At 55.0% G+C, this 6263-nt stretch overlaps 1 pseudogene; it reads right to left on the reverse strand.

Annotated features, from left to right (window-relative positions):
- Positions 1-1176: 1176 nt before the first annotated feature.
- On the reverse strand, positions 1177-1724 carry LOC133752829 (large ribosomal subunit protein uL11-like; annotated as a pseudogene).
- Positions 1725-6263: the final 4539 nt, after the last annotated feature.

Here is a 6263-nt window from a genome sequence, read left to right on the forward strand (position 1 = left end):
TGGCGGCCACTTTCAGACTCCTATTTAGTTTGAGAACATTTATGGAGTTCCTGTTGGGCCAGGAGCCTTTGCATATAGTGTCATATTTTATTCTCATGCCAGCGTTGTCAAAGAAGGTGTTGGCTATGGCTTAAATGACTGCCGTCCCCCCCAAATTCACGCTGAAACTGAATCTCCGATGCAATAGTATTAAGAGGTGGGGCTCAGGTCGTGGGGGCTGCTCTCTCAAGAATGGAAGGAAGACCCTTGAAAGAAGGCTTTGCACAGGCTCAGCCTGTTTCACCCTGCCACCTCCCGCCCAGCGAGGACGCAGCCACTAGTCCCTTTAGCCCTTTGATTACATGAAGCCGCAGAGTTCACCTTGGAAGCAGGGAGAGCAGCCCTCACCAGACACCCAGACACACTCTCCTACCTTGATCTTGGACGCTGCGGCTTTGCGACCCGTGAGAAAGAAGTCTCGATTATTTACAAATCCTCCAGTCTCAGCAGCACGCATGGCCCAAGACAAGACATGTGGACCGAGAAGTGGGGTGTTGCCGTGGATTCGGAGCTGGGTCGCCGGTAGAGGTTAGGAGACTTTGGAGAAGCGCGCTAGGAAGTCTGCGTTGGTGTGGAGGGCTGGGAAAAGGCAGCTGTGCCGAAGGCTCAGAGGTGACAGTTGCAGACAGAGCCTTGACCTTCGCAGATCCCCCAGGCAGTCGTGAGCAGAGTGCTGCTAGGGTTCTGGCCACTAAAGGTCCTTGGGAGGAGGTCTCAGATGGAACCGGGGAACACGTTCCTGGAATCTGGAAGAAAGGCCATCCTTGTCACAAGGTGGCAAAGAACTTGACTGAACTGTGTCTGTGGCCTAGTACTCTGTGGTAGGCAGAACCGAAGAGCGATGAGCCAGGGTATTTGGCGGAAGAAATCACTAAGCAAAGTGTTCAGGATGCGGCATGTCTCCTCTTGACTGCTTAGTGGAAAATGCGAGAAAGGAGAAATGAGTTATCCCAAGCCCAACGGTGGGAGCCGTCTGGGGAGTGAATCAATGGATGGAAGATCTCTCTACTTCTCTATCTGTCCCCCTCTCTCGGTCACTCTGCCTTTCAACTAAATAAAAACATCTTTTTAAAAGAGCCAAATTTGTCAAATAAAAAAATCAGGAAGGCTGGGGCGTTCACTCGTGGCCCCCACCCCCTAGCCCAGACTGAGTGATGCTTCCGTTTTGGCAGATGATTCGTTATGGAAACAGTTGATGTCATCTCCGATGTCATGAGGGTGGCGGCCATCAACATTGCAGCCCCTATACTGGGCATTTCTCAGGATCTCTCTACTGGTTCTGGAGGGTTCTCTGGCTAAAGATTGGCGGTGCATCTGCTGGGCAGCGTTGCCAATGTCATCAAAAGCGGTATTTCCACTGTTGAATGCTTTTTCTGCAGCTGTCTGTCTCTTAGTGGCTCCCTGAGGGCTTTGATGATGAGGGCATGAATGGTCACTCTTACCGGGCTCCTCAGAGCCTGCTGCCCACCGGTTGCTGTGGCCCTGTCTTCACCTGCCTTTTTTTTGGAGAGACACTCAGTGGGCTGATCTTGGGGCCAGGGTGGATGTGGAGCTGACTTCACCACCGGTACACCACAGGGTATACAACTTTCATCTCGTTGGGGTTGTACTCAGCTGGCATGACTGGAGGCGGCTGGTGTCAGATGAACCCGGATTCAGGATGACCGAAAAAAAAAGTTGCACCTTGGCCTCTTCCAAGCCAAAAACCAAAAGCGATGGTTAACTTCTTACCTGCCACGTTGCGTCTGTGCTTGGGTGAGCAATGCCCTGTGGGGCCAGAGAACACCCTATAGCTGAGGGAGACATGCGCTCCAGGTGGATGCCGCCGCCATGCAGGTGGTCTCAGAAGTGGGTGACATGCGTAAGGGCGGGGCAACGACTGTGGGGGCTGCCCCTGTCTCTCCCTCCCTCTTGGAAAGTCTCTCTTCCCCCTATTGGATACCACTGTCTCATCCGCCTCTCTGGCTGTTTCTTCCAGACACTTCTCTTGCCACCGACTTCCTGCCTCCTATTCTAGGTCATTCTGCACTGCCTCCCAGAGGGGTCTCATCTGCCCCGGAGGCTTCCATTCCCACTTCCTGCCAGTGACTCAACCCTCATATGGCATCTGTCCAAGTGACATCTCTGCTTTAGACTTGTCACAGGCCTCTCACCACGCCCAAGGCTGAACTCCGCCAAACAGGGTCCCTCCCTCGCTGCATTCCTTGTCTCCTTGCGGACAGCACCACCACTCTGTCAGGCTGCCGAGCCAGAACCTCCAACCCCATCTACGGCAGACGCTGCTGCTCGGCTGACTCAGCCCTTATTTCTGACCACGAACCACACTGTGCAACCACGAGCCACCGTCCTGATGCATAGACTTTAAAAAAAAAAAAAAAACATTTATTTTATTTATTTGAAAGAGAGAGAGGTAGAGACAGAGAGAGAGGTCCTCCATCCGCTGGTTCACTCCCCAGATGGCCGCAACGGCAGGAGCTGCGCCGATCTGAAGCCAGGAGCCAGGAGTTTCCTCCAGGTCTCCCACGTGGGTGCAGGGGCCCAAGGACTTGGGCCATCTTCCGCTACTTTCCCAGGTCATAGCAGAGAGCAGGATCGGAAGTGGAGCAGCCAGGACTAGAACCGGCACCCATCTGGGATGCCGGTGCTTCAGGCCAGGGCTTTAACCCGCTGCGCCTCAGCGCTGGCCCCATGCATAAACTTTTAAGTAGACACTTCCTGGGGGTTTCTGGGAAAGCTTTAGTTTCCGTGATTCAGGTGCCACCCTTTCTTCTTCTTTCTGCTGGAATGTAGACATGAAGACAAGAACAGTAGCAGCCACCTTGTAACCATGAGGGAAGGGCCAAAAGACTCCCAGAGACTAAGGTGCTGCCACTGTCTGAGCAGTATTTCTCTTCCTTTCTTCTTGTTTCAGCTCCTGCAGTCAGGTACGCGATGTGTGGGGGGTGCACTGCGTGGATTCGCCTTTTCGGTGAAGGCACTTCCGTCCCTAGCTGTTGCGAGTGTTCAATGCTGGATGTCACCCAGACCAAAATATCTCATGATTTCCACATTCCTTCCAACATTGCACAGCCTGGTGAGCCATCTCCTCCTGTGGCTTGCTTGTTTATCTGGTTCACTTGGTGGGCTGTAAGTTCTGGAAGCAGCAGACCCAGTCTGCCGTGGCTTCTCCCCTCTGCTTCTTGACACAGGGGCTGGCACACAGTCTGCTTCTGTTTCCTGTTTGCCAGCCGTCCACTCCCTGGGGCGTTCTGCTTTGCATATGTCCAGTTGGCCAACAGTGTTTTCAAAGTGTGACTTTCAGAACAGAGCAGCATGTTCCAGGAGTGGTACTGACAAGAGAAGGGCAAACTGGCACCATCTCTTCCCTTGTGGTAGACACTCACAGCTGTGACTTCAGCCTGGGAGCTTTTCCTTTTAAAATATTTATTTATTCGAGAAGCAGAGGGATGGGCTGGGGGTGGAAGAGAGAGAGAGAGAGAGAGAGAGAGAGAGATGGGTTGATCTTTCATCCATTCGCTGATTCACTCCTTAAATGGCTGGAATAGCCAGGGCCAGCAACCAGGAGCTCCATCCAGGGCTCCCACATGCGTGGCAGGGACCCAAGCATTTGGGCCATCCTCCGCTGCTTTCGCAGGCACATTAGCAGGGAGCTGGATGGGAAGTGAAGCAGTCGGGACTGGAAGGAAGCAGCGCTCTGCTATGGGATGCGGGCGTCCGGAGTGGTGGTTCAATACATGGCGGCATCATGCTGGCCCCGGGATTCTTCCTTCTTTCTCCGGCCTCCACCCCATATTCTTGACTCACACTGAGCTCACTGTCCATTCCAGTTTCTTTTCCACCCCAGGTGCTGCTGTGCCACATCTTTCACATCCTATACTGGGGCTTCTGCTTGCCACACTGAGGACTGCACTTTACAGTTTTTCCTACTAAATGCCACCATTCTCAGGGCCTGCACCGCCATCCCATGTGGACGCTGGTTGGAGTTCCGGCTGCTCCACTTCCAATGCAGCTCCCTGCCAATGCGCCTGGGAAAACAGCAGAAGATGGCCCGAGTCCTTGGGCCCCTGCAGCCACATGGGAGACCTGGGAGAAGCTCCTGGCTCCTGGCTTTGGTCTGGCCCAGTCTTGGCCATTGTGGCCATTTGGGGGAGTGAACCAGTGGATGGAAGACCTCTTTCTCTGTCTCTGCCTCTCCCTCTCTGTAACTCTGCCTTTCAAATAAATAAATCTTTAAAAAATAAATAAATCCGCCATTCTCATAGGGTTTGACTGCCAATTCTAATTTAGACTAGAACTGAACATGACTTTTGCCTTTTGATTTTAATATTCTCCTGCCACCTAGTAGGTTTCTGCCCATCGCCGCCAAAGCTGCGCAGACGCTTCCGGCAGCCTCCGGGGAGATGTCCCTGGAATCCTAGTGCATTCCCCAGTCTTCTCATACCCCAGCAGGAACTTGCTAGGTGTGCGCCTTCCATGGGTGCCCCTGCTCCACGCAGGAAAATGTTGAGCAGGGCTGAAGGCAGGGGGTCTGAAAGTGTAGCACCTGCTTTGGATCTTCCGAGATTTACCGCCAAGTCTCCTTCTCTCCCCTTGGCCACCGGGTGCCTGCAGGGCAGACAGGCGCTTAGACCAAATCCCAATCATTTCTTTCGGGATTACCTGCTCTTTAACACGCTCCGGACCTCTGCTCTCCTCCACTGGTGCAGAAAATGGACGGCAGGCTGGTTCTTGGGCGCTCATCTGGCCCCTCCAGAGGGCTGCAGCCATCCCCGCTGGCCGGTGGGCCACTGTGGCTCCGGGGCGCACCCTGCCAGGCGTGGCCTCCCCGTGACCATGCCGGATGCCAGCGCACACATTTTATGACCGGGCGCTCTCACTTTCTTCCTGCATTAAACTTTTATTCACCACATGTCTGCCTGCTTATTAAGAAACTCCCAGGTGCTTCTTACCTCGGCTCCAAGCCTGCTCTGGGCTCAGACCACTGCTATTTGCTCATCTGTCCTTTGTAGGAACTAAAATGTCTCCACGGGTCTCAGAAAATATGCAGCAGGCAGAGCCAAGGGTCACAGTTCGGGACACACCTAACTTTCCCGCGAGTGCTGCCCTCCCCCCCTCCCCACCAGACCAACTGAGCTAGTCCGCGCCCGCAGTCTACTGCCGGCTAATTCATTCCGTATGTTAATTTCTAGGAAGGGGGCTGATCCCCCCCCCCCCCCCCTTTTCCTCCAGTGAGAGCTGAGCTCTTAACATGTTTTGGGCCCCGGGCCCGCTGAGTCGCCGCAGGGTTACTTTAGCTTAAATAGGGGGTTACTCCAGGCTTCATTCAAATGCAGATTCTGAGTCTCAGAGGGTCTGGGCGGGGCCGAGAGTTGCCTTTCCAGCAAGCTCCGAGGTGCTGCTGCCGGTCTGTCGTCTCCCCCAAAGCCCGGGGAAATCTGCGGTCACAGTGGATGCGCCCGCGGGCTCCAGCCGGGGCCGAGCGTCCCAGGTGCGCGTCCTGCCGGCCCCAGCCCCGCCGCAATTGAGGAGCTGTCAACAAACGCTTCTTTATAGTCGGGAAACGGGAACCGGCTCGCCTGGAGCCGAGAGCGCTGGCTGCTCTCCTCCCACCTTTCCGGGCCGCTGCGCAAGGGGCGGACTTCAGGCGGGGCGGCTTCATAAACCAGAGAGAGAGAGAGAGAGAGAGAGAGAGAGAGAGAGAGAGAGAGAGAGAGAGAGAGAGAGACACGAAACAATTAAACCTAGCGAGCCCGGATTGCTCCAAGGAACAGGCTTTCAAAGGCAGCGGAGTCTGGCTGGTTTCCAGGCTGTGGGATCAGCCAAAGGGCGCGGGCTTGCCTCCCTCGGCTTGACAGGTGCGCCCGGGGCAGGCGCTGCGCTCCTGGCCTGCCCTTTGCCCGGAGCCCCCCGCGGGACGGAAGAGTGACCCGCCGTGGGTAGGGTCACCGGCTGGGCCCCGCGAGCTCCAGGCATCAGGAAAAGGCGGAGAAAAGCCACATTTCCTCCCGGTCCGCGTAGTGCTGTCCTCTTCCCCATTCAGTGCACAGGTTTAGAATGACACCTTCCATAGACCTTCTAGAATCTGCCTTTCCAACCACGCCCATTTTTCTTTCCCTCTCTCCCTTCCTTGGTCCCTCTGCTTCCTGGCTCCCTAGTGAGAACCTCACCTTTTACCTGAATGCTCCTTTTCCTCACTGAATCCAGAGCTAGACACTGGGCAGACA

The sequence above is a fragment of the Lepus europaeus genome, chromosome X, assembly GCF_033115175.1.
Source record: "Lepus europaeus isolate LE1 chromosome X, mLepTim1.pri, whole genome shotgun sequence".
Classification (NCBI taxonomy): domain Eukaryota; kingdom Metazoa; phylum Chordata; class Mammalia; order Lagomorpha; family Leporidae; genus Lepus; species Lepus europaeus.